Source organism: Protopterus annectens, chromosome 7.part1 (genome assembly GCF_019279795.1).
Source record: "Protopterus annectens isolate FY-2018-M chromosome 7.part1, PAN1.0, whole genome shotgun sequence".
Taxonomy (NCBI): domain Eukaryota; kingdom Metazoa; phylum Chordata; order Ceratodontiformes; family Protopteridae; genus Protopterus; species Protopterus annectens.
The window spans coordinates 59,543,189-59,556,280 of record NC_056740.1 but is presented as its reverse complement, the minus strand read 5'-3'; positions in this window follow the sequence as shown (position 1 = coordinate 59,556,280).

Here is a 13,092-nt window from a genome sequence, read left to right as displayed (position 1 = left end):
ATTGCTGAGGGGTGATCTATGCCTGGCTTACAAGGCATCCACAAACCCCACATTTATGAATCTCCTACATATTTGTAAGTCAAAGAGTACCAGAATTACAAGGTCTATGGACCTGAATTTTGTCTGTGACTTAAACAGAACATGCTGGAGAGACAGATATGTGTCCCAGAGACTGCCCTTTGTATGGAGCAGGCTTCCCATCCATGTGAAGCTGAGTTTGTTTATTACCCAGTTTAAGTGCAACCTAGAACAGTAGATGGGGAATAGGAAATTTACACTGGGCCTGGCACTCAATATCCTGTTTAGATACAGGACATTATTATTCTTTCAAGAAAACCTGGCTAAGCTTAGAAAGGCCCCCTGGGTTGTTAGCATAATAACAATCTATAAATTTATGAATCGATGAATCTAGTGTTCAACTTACACCACAGAACATAAGTTTTCCAGTACAAGTGATAAAACACTTTAGAAAAACTCCATAACTGCATAAAAGCAGTATTAAGCAGACAAACAATATAATAGTAACCTAGAATTCCCAGAGTAATTAGCAGTTGTAAATATCAAGAATATAAAAAAGTTAACACACATAACTATATATATATTTGTATATATTTTTGATAAAACAGAAAGAAATTGAAAGTATATAATAATAAACAGGAAGTGATTTTTCCAAAGGGATCTTTTCTGTGTCTGGAAGCTGGAATCCACTAATACAGGCTGCTGAAGAGATTTAGCTGTGGGTGTCCAAAATCTGGCAGTTGTTGTTGTTTTTCTTTCGGGTTTTCCTGGTTAGGGGTCGCCACAACAGAACTCCGGTCTGCAAATGATTGGCAATCGATTTTTATGGTGTCGAGGTGCCAGCCCGATGCCCAACCTTCAACGAAGGCATGCCCATTCACACATGTCTTTTGAATGCCACTCGACCATGGGGAGGACATGCAGACTCCACACAGAAGGTGCTCCAGCCGAGAATCGAACGGGAGAACCTCTTGCTGTGAGGCGACAACGCTACCGCTGCACCAATCTGGCAGTAAAATACTTAATAACTATTTTTTTGTGGCAAGGATTAGGCTTACCCTGATGGAAGGGGCTTAGTCAATCAGAGGAAGGGAATTCAGAGCTCTGAAAATCTGCCATTCTGGGTTTGCATGCAGGCAGAGAACCCATATGCCACTGAGGCAATGCGAATGATGAACATCCACAGAAATCTCAGAAAAAATGTCTAGCACTGTGCATAGCTAATATCACATACTCTGATCCAGAGTACTAGCCCATCTTCTAGCAAACAAATATAGCTCAGACTTGTGCCCTTCTATCCTCACATATTCTCAGATCACATACCCACACTTAAAACACCTCTCAAATCTCTCAAGGACAAGTTTCCAATGTGCTGTCTAAAGCCAAGAACACTAGTTCTACAGGGCCAGATAAAATACTGGTCAGCTTGAAGCATGAATTCTCTGATCCTCTACAGAAGCTATTCAATCTTTCATATTTTATATTTCCTCTTTGAGCTAAATGAATGAAGGACAGCAGAAGTTGTTCCTTTGCACAAGGGTGGGACTTCAACAGACCCATAAGACTGACCATTCTCATCTGCAGGACTATGGAAAGGATCATTATGCAATTAATAAATACAGATATAGGTTTCAATCCCACCCAGTTCACATTTGTCAAGGACAGGTCCTGCCTACTTAACCTGGTTGACATCTTTGAAAAGGTTACTGAAGCAATGGATAAGGTGAAAACAGTGCAGACCGCACATCTAGACCTTGCAAAGGCATTCATCTTCATCCAACACTCATGTAACATAGATAACCTCTCCCAGCTAAATTTCAATCACTATGTAACTTGTTGGATAGCAAACTGCCTGACAAACAGAACCCAGAAAATTAGGGTAAGTGGCTTTACTTCCTCCAAGAGATCTGTCACCCCTGTATCCCAGAGTCAGTACTTGGGATACAGTTCTTTGGTATTTACTTCTCAGAGGTCAAAGCTAATATTAGCTAATGTTAAGGGTGTGTACCTGACTGAGGTTACAGATCACTGCAAATTTTGTGCCATAGTAAAATTCCCAGAGAACACCGAGATCATCCAAGTATCCCTGTCCCAGATGAAATACCTGGTGCCTAAACCATGGACTAAAACTAAATGCCAAGGAGTGTTTAATCATATCCGTTGGCAAGCATGACTCCCCTTGTAACTATCGCACTGACAACACACCCTTAAAAACTGAACTCATAGTTAAGAATCTGGGAAACTTTATTAACAATGAACTGTCTTTTGATTATCATGTATCCATTGATGTAAAGAAGTCCTTTTTCATTCCATAGTTTATATCTAAAGTGACTGCATCCAGATTCGGGGATGTAATCATTACACTGTACTCATCACTCATTAGACTGATCATTGAGTATAATGCCCATTTCGGTACATACCTGTCCAAATACTTTTCACATCTGGAATGACTGCAATGCATTCTCACAAAAAAAAAAAAAAAAAAGCGGACTGTCCCTCTTCGTGGGATAATACAGGCTACTGAGAAGCAGCCTCTACCTTGCATATAGAGCTTTAAAAGACTACATTCTGTCAGTCATATTATACATTTACAAGTCCAATTGTATCATAAACACTTGCACTAGGGATCACAATCTATTTTGCAAAATAAAGAGAACATATTGAAGGGATAGGTTTTTATCACGGAAAATACCTGTTCTATAGAATCATCTTCCATTCCACATACAGTAAATTACTTCCCTTACTCTTTTCAAATATAATTTGGACAAATGGATATGTAATCACAAATTCACCCCCCCAGTTTAGCACTACTGTCGCTCATGGTTAGAAGAAACATGTAAATGTCCTAACATACCCTTATCTGGCCTACATCTTAGATATTTGAATACAAAATATAAGGACTGAAAAATAGCATGAGAATGTAAGGCTAAGCTTCTTAAGATCCACATAGATCAATAGCCTAGTAAGTACCTATGCATTTATGAACATATATGTATTTACAAAATAACCTACCTAGTGTCACTATTTATCAGTATAATATAGGGCAGCTACCTTATAACAGCTCGGAAATATATTAGGACAACATCTGTGGTTACTCAGCTATTGCCAAATGTTAAGCTATAAAAGCCTCTGTTTCTAGCAAAGTCAAGCAATTTTATTTTTACTAAAGGCTCACTCTTCTCCACTTTGGATGTATTATACTTTCACATCAAAGGGGTTCAGAGGACCCTAATTTAATAGCTAAAACCTGTTGAATTAAGCAAGAGTGGAACAGTGATACATTGGATTTCTGCAGTACTGGCAATTCTTGTTAAGCTAACCAGTACCGTTGAACCTTGTGAGATGCAGTCTTATGTTAGAAGAATGTGGGATCTGTTTCAATGATTTAGCTGGATTTTTGAATTATCAAGTAGCTGCAGAAAGTAGTTCCATGATTAGGCCTGGGGCATGGAAGGCTAGCAGTTGTGATATTCTCTTTTCCATTGTCCTGTTAACTTTAAATATTAAGATATTATAGGGGATGGAGAAGATAATTAATATAATATACACAAACCTGTTATTTTTTTCAAGCTATCTGTAATTACTTCCAGATTATCATGATGAGGAGTCAGATGCAGACCCATTCCTGATAAATTCATATTGTATTTTGCTTGTCATTTGTGCCATTTTTTTGAAAAGATAAAGAAACAGCAGTTACATCCTTCAATGGTGGCAACAAGTACAATAGAACCTCTACAGCAGTGTTTCACATTGAGGAAAAGGAAAACAGAATTGTATCAAGGATGTCTGAACAGTTCATGATAAACAAATGAATTAAGGTCTTTATTGTTTAAAACAGTCTTTGAGAGTTTGGGAATGTGAAATTCCTTTAAAACATGAATCAGATCACTGGTTGTGCCTGCAATACAACTTTATTATTAGAATATGCAATAAAGTACTCAAGAAAATTACATTTTTGTGCCCTTGGAAAATGTGATATCCTTTTAAACTGTTGAGCTGATATCAACACTTTAGCTCTTTTTCAGCAAAAGTAGTTCTATCCTATTACACAAGGTCAGACTGCTGAATGCAGTGGAACATTTTTAGTTTGAGAGAAGGCTAAGTCCCTCGAGTGAAAATTGACTTTCTGAGAACTGGAACAGGGTGAAAGCTTTTGATCTAATAGATTTTTATACTTAAAATAGTTTTCATCTTACAAGATATAGGTTACTGAATACAAGTTTGTGCAGAATCCAAAAGTAAGACTGCTATGTTCTTTCAAATCTAATTCAATCAAGGTTCCTTACAAATGGGAATTTAGGACTCTACTGCGTTTAATTGATGCAGTCTCTTTTTCTCTCTGCTGTTACTTCTGAATTTATCTTTTACTTCAAAACAAGCACATTTTGATTTTAATCTTCTGAAACAATTTACTTTATTTGAAAATGTTCTCATGAATGGAAACTATATATTTTTCTTTTCTTATATTTTGTTAACAAGATTGGTGACTGATTCAAAAGTGCATTTTTTTCAGCCATGAACTATAAAAGTGCAATAATATAATGAAACTACAAGCTGACATTCATGCCATGCCTTATTCAAATGTTTAAAGGTATCCTTTTAGTTTTACTGCAACATACCTAACATTAACAATCTTACAACAGCATTTCAGAGTCATCTTCAAAATTAGCAGCAGTCAGATGTGGTACAGCATAATGAATAGGTTTCTAAACAGTCCCACATCCCACAAGCAGTTGATCAAGTTATGCCAGAAGGGAATCTGCAAAGCAATATCAAGAAAATACTTTTATTAAGGTTGATATAAATGAGGAAAGTGAGGTTAGGGAGCAAATACAGTTGGGAATACTGTCCCATATTTAGAAGCCCAGACAGAAAAAGGTTTTCAGTTAGTCTTTCTTTTTTAATCTATATTTATAAGATGATTATTTGTTAAGTAACCTATACTAATACACAAGCAATACAAACTCAAAACAGGCTTGTGAAGAACACTGTAAAACACTGTTTAAATGGTGAGAAAGGAATACAAACTGAACACAGAAATAATACAAATAGCAAATTAGAATAAATGCTATTTTGAAGTATTTAAATAATTTCTGCTATACAAATGATATATGAGGGATCTGTAAAACAAAGCTTCAATCTCATATGCCTGAATCATGGAAGGTAGCCAGGTCCAGAGGAATGGAACAAGGTAGGCATATAATGTTTACCTTTAGCCTTCAGCTGTATCATGGCAACAGCTACCATGGGACAAGGGGGTGGGTGGGTTAAGTGCTTTTGGAAATAGATGTGGGCTCAGGCTATACAGGGCAGACCATATAAGGCACAATAAATGACATCTAATATTTTTAAAACTGATTCTGGAGTTACATACCCAATGCAGGTCTCTCAGTGGCTGTACTATAACTGGTGTGAGATGCACCACACAGTAACAAAACCCTTCTGAGAATCCAAATCTACATGACTACTATTTGTTTGTTGGGAGATAGATTGTTAGGGTTAGACCATTCACTTGCGATGAAGGAACTCACAATTCAGACATTATGAAATAGCCATTCTTTGCAACCAGTGTCAGATTTGTTCAAATAACTATCTGTTAGCGACAGTAAAATGGTATGGTGTAGGGGGAATTGTTTACATAATGCTTTCTCCAGTAGACCTGTGAACTCTGCCCATACGTCCTGGGCTGGTGGACAAAGACAAAATTTATGTAGTGCATCTGGGATGTTTTATTGTGGCAAACACACCTTTCTGCAGCAGAACTTGGACCGAAGCTGCAAAGGCGGTGGTGTTTCCATATTCATAAAGGATGCACACACCTTCATACTAGTAGCCCAACATAACGCACCAGAAATACTTCAGGTGCAGCTAACATTGGGTAAGACAGTGATTCAGGTCGCAGCCTGATATAAGTCCCCAACCATGTCTCAAGACTCACACTCCACGTTCCTAAGCACCCTGGAGAATATTAGGGTCCAACCTAACACTCTCCTATTGGGTGACTTCAACTGCCCCTCCATTAACTGGAAAAACTACTCATGTACCAATACACTTGCTTAACATTTCCTGGAATTCATTAATTCAAATGCCCTGGACCAGCTTGTTCTTACCACCACTAGAGGTAGCAACATCCTTGACCTGGTCATTACTAACATGGGTGACCATTGCTCTACACCAATAGTCAACTCCTCCCTGGTTAGATATGGCCACAAAGTAATCACCTTGGAAATCCACATCCTATAACACCCCCCCCCCACAAAAGTAACCATCATCAAAACTTCTCCAAAGCTAACTTTGGGCCCCTAAAAACAAAGGTGGTTAACTTCATGGCACCCATGCAAATGGAGAATAGTTGTATGACCACTGAATCATAAACCAATGCACTGTACGAGCATGTACACAAATGCATGGATCTCACCATACCCAATAGAACCAAGACGCTCTCCTCTAAAAATGAAGCCAATCTGGTGGTCCCTTGCCATAAATAAACTCTTCAACAAAAGGAGGAAACTGATGCAGAATAAGGTGAAGTCCCAAGACTGTAAAAACTCCCTTATCAGCCTCAACAAAAAATTGACATCCCTCATCAAATCCTCTAAAACTAGCTATGAAAAAAGAACTGCAGCAGATAGTAAAGACAACCACAAGGCTGTCTATAGTTATATAAAGAATCTCCACGGCAATACCCAGATTTGCTCTGAGCTACTGCACAATGGTACCTCCTATACAGAGCCAACAGATATTGCCAATATACCTACTGACAGAGTCAGTGCCAACTTTACCCCTCAAAACCAGTAGATTGCCAATCACCCAGTATTACCACTGCACAGGTTAAAACAGCACTGTCCAAAGCCAAGAATACAGCTTCTGTGGGACCTGACAATATAACTGGCTCATCTCTACATGAACTACAGAGTGAACTGGCACCTCACCTATGTGCCCTGTTCAGTCACAGCCTCACCTCAGGCTTTGTCCCTACTGAATGGAGCACTGCTACAGTCATCCTTCTCCACAAAGAAGGAGTAACTACAGACCCAAGGAACTATAGCCCCATTAGCCTGACTTTTATTAGTGGTGCACCCCTGTTAAACTACAGGGAGGAAAGGTAGTGCCAGTTTATTTTTCAAAGGGAATCTCATGACAGCATACATGAGAGTAAGATATTTCCAGTGATTTTAGTTTGATATACCCCATTTAAATTGGAGATAATGAAAGGAGGTAAAGAATCTTTCCCCTTAACAATTTGTTCTAGATTTTTAAGACAATAGATCACTTTTAAGCCCCATCCCTCCTCTTTAATTGGGTAAATACCTACTATTAGTTAAGGGCATCCCCACAACAAAATCAAGGACCCCCATAGAGAGAAGCTGGAAGGGATTGGTTTAAGTACTTTACGTTGGACCTAATTTCTGCTAGTTGGTGCCAACCCTTTGGTACTTTAGGGAGACTCTTATTGCACCAGAGAATGACCCAGACTGATTCCACCCTTTATAGGCTAACTATATATAGCATTGTTGATGAATGGCAAACATTTTAACCAATGCTATTCTTCCAAAGATTTGTAGCCAAAATTTATTGCATGTGTGGGTCCACAGAAATAACTTCTTCCATAGGGGTTTCAAATGATGGGATGTCATTTGATCTGGATTGGAGTGCAAAGGATATTTAAATATTTAGGGCAGTTAATGCACCACATGAGGGGAAAGGTTGCAATAGTGGAGTGGAGTGGAGTGGAAAAATAACTGAAATAAGGCATTTGCGGGAAAAGCTTTGACTTAAATTAGGCTTCAAGCTCATCATGCTGGAAAATGTCTGAAGTATAATTAACAAGGTATGTACATCTGGGGAATGGTTTTGAGATAGCACCATGTAGTCATCTGCAAAGATCAATGCCATGGTTTCTACTTCCATTGGGGTTCCAACCAAAGTCCTTGGAGTGTTTAAAGCTCAGTTTAGCAGTTTGATTGCAAACAAGAAAAGAAAGGAGGGCAAGGGTCACTTGGCGAGTGCCAAATTGCAGGGGGAAGGCATTAGACATAAAGTTATTGACTATCATGGCTGCCACAGGGTTACCATAAAGAGAATATAAGGGATGCAAGTAGGTTTCTGGAATATTAAAAAATGTCAGAAGTTCCCAGGGGTACTCCCACTTTATAGAATTGAAAGTCTTCTCAAAGTCTAATAGAAAGGACACTGTTGGTTTTGGGACATTCTCAGGACCCTGCATAATGTAAATGGAATTTCCCGATATGATCAGTGCCTCATCTCACCTTTAAAAATCCCTCTTGAATAATGAATATCAGAGTAAGGATCAAAGAATTCAACCTGCTGGCTACAGGCTAGCATATATTTTTATGCCCCCATTAATCAAAGAGATGGGTCTATCAGTTGCAAATGGTGTGGTGTCTTTGCTGGGCTTAGATAAGACAAAAATAATGAAATTCATGGAGGAATATCTTATTCAGCCCTCATCCTGACATGTTTAATATAGATTTGCCAATAATGGTAGTAAGATGTCCTCCATAGCTTTGTATAAGTCTTCATTAAGCCCATCTAGGCCTGGGGCTTTCCCAGAAGGTGTTTATAGCTGAGCACTGCTAACTTCCCTCAGAGTTATTCTTTGGGATAATATTGTAGCCTGCTGAGAAGGGATTGCAGACACCTGGGCTTTTCTGGCAAATGTCCTGACTTCAGCAGCTATATCTGTTTGCTCCCCCGTGTGTTTACAATAAAAATCTTCAGATATAAGCAATATATCTGGTTCAATATGTAATTTGCATGTATTGTAGTCCAACAGTTTAGAAACACATCACTGCATACTCTCTGTTTTGTCTGCATTAATAACACGGAAAAATTTGTTGTCAAGAGTCCAAGAGAATGTTTTCAAATGCTGTAAATATAAATGGACCATAACATACTTCAACAGACAACTTTTTATGAGCAATCCTATATTCCCTTAACATGGTTTGGTTGCTGAAGCTAGACCATTTGCATATTAAGAAAGTGTGTGCAACTTGAGTTTCTAAGGTCTTCATGTTAGAGGTTAAATATGCCATTAGTTTTGTTTTGGCTGCTCTACACAGCACTTTAAGTTCCATCTGTAATGAATCCCACTGGATTATCATAGGAAAGGCTCCTAAGGGATTTCTGCCACAGAAGACTCAGTGTTGCTCCAAATGTATAGAATCAATTCTTCATCTCTAAGAATAAGTGAATCCACTCTCCATACTCTGTTGCTCTTGTCCTTCACCTTGTCAGGAAATGCACAAGATACTGCTGAGTTGCCAGTGAATGCAGTTGGGAGTATCTTGTTCAGTGTTATGTTAGAGAGAATCACCTTGAAAGCTAACCAGTAATCTATCCTGCAAGACTGCAAGCTATTAGATGCAGTGAATGTATGACTATCTTAGCCTGGCATCTATCTTCTAAAACCATATCCCCCATATGATAGGCAATTATTCCCTTTGGCTAAAGATGCATTTTCATCCTTGTGTGTGTGTGCATCTTCATCCTTGGGTGTGTTCTGTCTCTAGCAGTGTCAAAGGTAGCATTAAAATCCCCCCCAATAAAAAGGACACAGTCAAAGGGTTATCATGCCCCCTGTGAAGTAAACTGATTTAGGGAAAAGGGGAGGATGATCAGCCATATACATAGACCACTGTAATACATTCTTGAGCTGTCTCAAATGTCACCAATACCCTCCTCCCTTCTGCTATTTTGTGATGATTTTGAGAACCAATCTCTGGATTTTTTTAATAAGAAACACTCCTGCCTTGGCTTGTGTATTCAAATTATGATAAACGTAGTTGTGAAAGCTATTTCAGAGTGTAATAAAATGTTTTTCCAACTTATATTCCTGCAATAAAGCTTTATTAGTTGATAACTTTTGCAATCTACATTTAATTTGAGAGTTCAACCCACAAAAATGTATGACTCAAACACAACTGATTTGCAAAGCTTTTTTTACCAAATAGATGAATAATCCATAGATGAGCAATTAAGAGCCTTCACGGGGGTGAGGTGCAAGCTCTACACACAATACTCTCACCTGAGAGTAATCTATAATCACCCCAGTTCCCCCAATCACAGAGATCATAAGGAAACTTCCATAAAGTCCAACCAATCCCACTGCCAGTTCATGACCCTGCATCAACTGTGTTGTCCAGTGTATTATTGCTGTCAGGACTCTTCTTGCCCTTAGATTTAATCATAACTTTTTCAATACCCTTGTCCTTTGTATTGCCAATAAGTCAGAAGGATTTGTTGTGAGAGAGCCATGCAAGGATTTCTCCGACTCATCAATCATATCCCTCCATTCTTTGGATAATTCCATGTCCCCATCTAGGTCCTGTAATGGCAAGAACTAATTTTCCATGTCTACATTATCCATTTCAAACAGCACTTTGGCAAATGATTTAGAGGATTTCTTCCTTGCTCTATGTGCTGGACTATGCTGCATGTGATGGAATAGTCAGCTGTTGGGATGGCCCATCTGATTTGGCATTATGAGTGTTGCTGCTGTTTCCTACACCCTGTTTAGAGCTCTGTTGCAAATTTCTCTGGGCCTACTGGAATCCTCATAAAGCCTGGAACAGCATCAGTATTAGAAACCAGTATCCATGTGTAGAAGTCCTTCAGGTAGGATTCATTAGTGACTAAGAAAAGCAACAGATTAGCTAACAAAAAGTCTAATGTGATGTTAGGGTCATTAAAAGTGTAAAACTCATTCTATACCTTGAGGCGTAGGATGCAAAGATTTTTAAATATAGTAGGAATTCCATTTTTAAAGTATAGGCTCTGAAAAAATGCAAAAAGCTTCCTTTCCTTCATAATGCTTTGTGAAAGGTCTTGAAGGAGAAGTACCTTGGGACCACATATAGGTTCATAGGTGTGTTCTAGGCTAATGGCCCTGGAGCCTTTACAAGCCTAGCCCAAAGGATTACCCTGGCATCATGCCACCTGACCTTAGTTCCCAGTGTCTCTGTCAAGTAGAGCCACTGGAGTGATCCCCAGGGTGAATTTTCTATTTCCCATCCACTCATCAAGATTTTTCTTGAAGAGGGCCAGTGAGGTACTCTGTTTGACATGTATAGGAAGTCTGTTCCATACCATGGGCAGTCTCTGCATTATGAAACTGTCCCTCCAGCACGTTCTGTTGATTGTGGTAAGGAGGTTGAGGTCTCTGGAGCATGTAGTACTGAGGAATTGGAATTTCTTTAGATGTAGCATTTCTAACAGAGCTGGATCGGATATGGCTTTGTAAGTCAAGCAGAGATTGTCTCTAAGTAGGCGATATGAGACAGAGAATAGTTGGATTTTTTTAAGTCTGTCTATATAGGACAAGTGTTTAAGGCATAGGATCCTCTTTGTGAGGTACTTTTGTGGCCTCTCCAATTGCTGCAGGTGTCTAGTGAGGTACATACCAAATAGGGCATTGTACTCACTGATTGGCCTAATGAGGGAAGAGTAGATGGAGACAATGACCTCTTTCTTCCTGGATGCAAAACCCTTAGTAATGAGATGTACCACATAGAAGGACTTTCTGACCACAGTGGCAATGTGGTGGTCAAAAGAAAGGCTGCTGTCAATCTGTGTCCCCATATCTCTCCTAACACCTTCTGTGTTCAGTGGACTACCATCGATGTGGTAATTCATGGGAACTGGGTTTTTCCCAAAGGGCATTGAGCTTTAGGCCATGGTTCTGAACCAGTCATTGGTCTCAGTGAGACCTTTCTGTAGGATGTCAACATCACTTGGGGAGTTAATAATAGCACCCAACTTGCAATAGCCTGCAAACTTTGTCAGCCAGAGTCCCTTCGTGTTGGTCTGGACTTCAGAGGAGTAGATACCAAACAGCAGAGGACCCAGGACCGAACCCTGTGGGACTGCACTCATGACCGGTCGGCAGTCTGACTTGGAGTCAGCTACTTTTGCACTGTGGGTTCTATCTGTGACCCAGTTTGCAACCCACCTGGTGATATTGGAGGTGATGCCTAGCTTAGTGAGTTTTTCTATGATTTTTGAGTGGGGAATGGTATCAAATGTGTTGGCAGATAAAAGAAGGCTGTATGAACCACCTTGCCTTCATCCACAGCTCTGTTGACTGACTCAAAGAAGTCGACCAAGTTGAGCAGGCATGATCTACCCTTCACAAAACCAAACTGTGTGGGATCCAGAGTTTGGAGAGTCCCTGTATCCTTGTTTATTAGATCTGTGATGATGTGCTCCATAGCTTTGTATATCAGACTCATCAGGCTAATGGGTCGATAGTTCCCAGGGTCTGTAATCACTCCTTCTTTGTGGAGAGGGATGACTGTAGCAGTGCTCCATTCGGTAGGGACAAAGCCTGAGGTGAGGCTGTGATTGAACAGGGCACACAGGTGAGGTGCCAGTTCACTCTCTAGTTCATGTAGAACACAGCCAGGGATATTGCCAGGTCCCATAGAAGTTGTATTCTTGGCCTTGGACAGTGCTGTTTTAACCTGTGCAGCAGTAATACTGGGTGCCTGGCAATCTACTGGTATTGTGATTCATCCTTTTTTATGGGGTAAAGTTGGCACTGAATCTGTCGGCCAGTATATTGGCAATATCTGTTGGCTCGGTATGGGAGGTACCATTGTGTAGGAGCTCAGAGCAAATCTGGGTATTGCCATGGAGATTCTTTGCATAAGTATAGAAGGCCTTGTGATTGTCTTTACTATCTGCTGCAATTCATCAGTTTCCTCCTTCTGTTGTAGAGTTTGTTTATGGCAGGGGACCACCAGATTGGTTTCATTTTTTTGGAGGAGAGGTCTTGGTTCTATTGGGTATGGCGAGATCCATGCATTTGCGTACGTGTTTGTACAGTGCATTGGTGTATGATTCGGCTGTCATGCAACTATTTTCCATTTGCATGGGTGCCGTGAAGTTAGCCACCTCTGTTTTTAGGTGCCCAAATACGAAATTGTCTGCCTTCTTTTGCCTTTCATTGTACCTGCCCCCAATTGGCATGGTTCAGGAAATGCATAATTGCTGTCTAGGAGGAGAGCCCAATGTTGGAGGCTGCTCAAAGATCAGTGAGCCCTTTTGATGGTA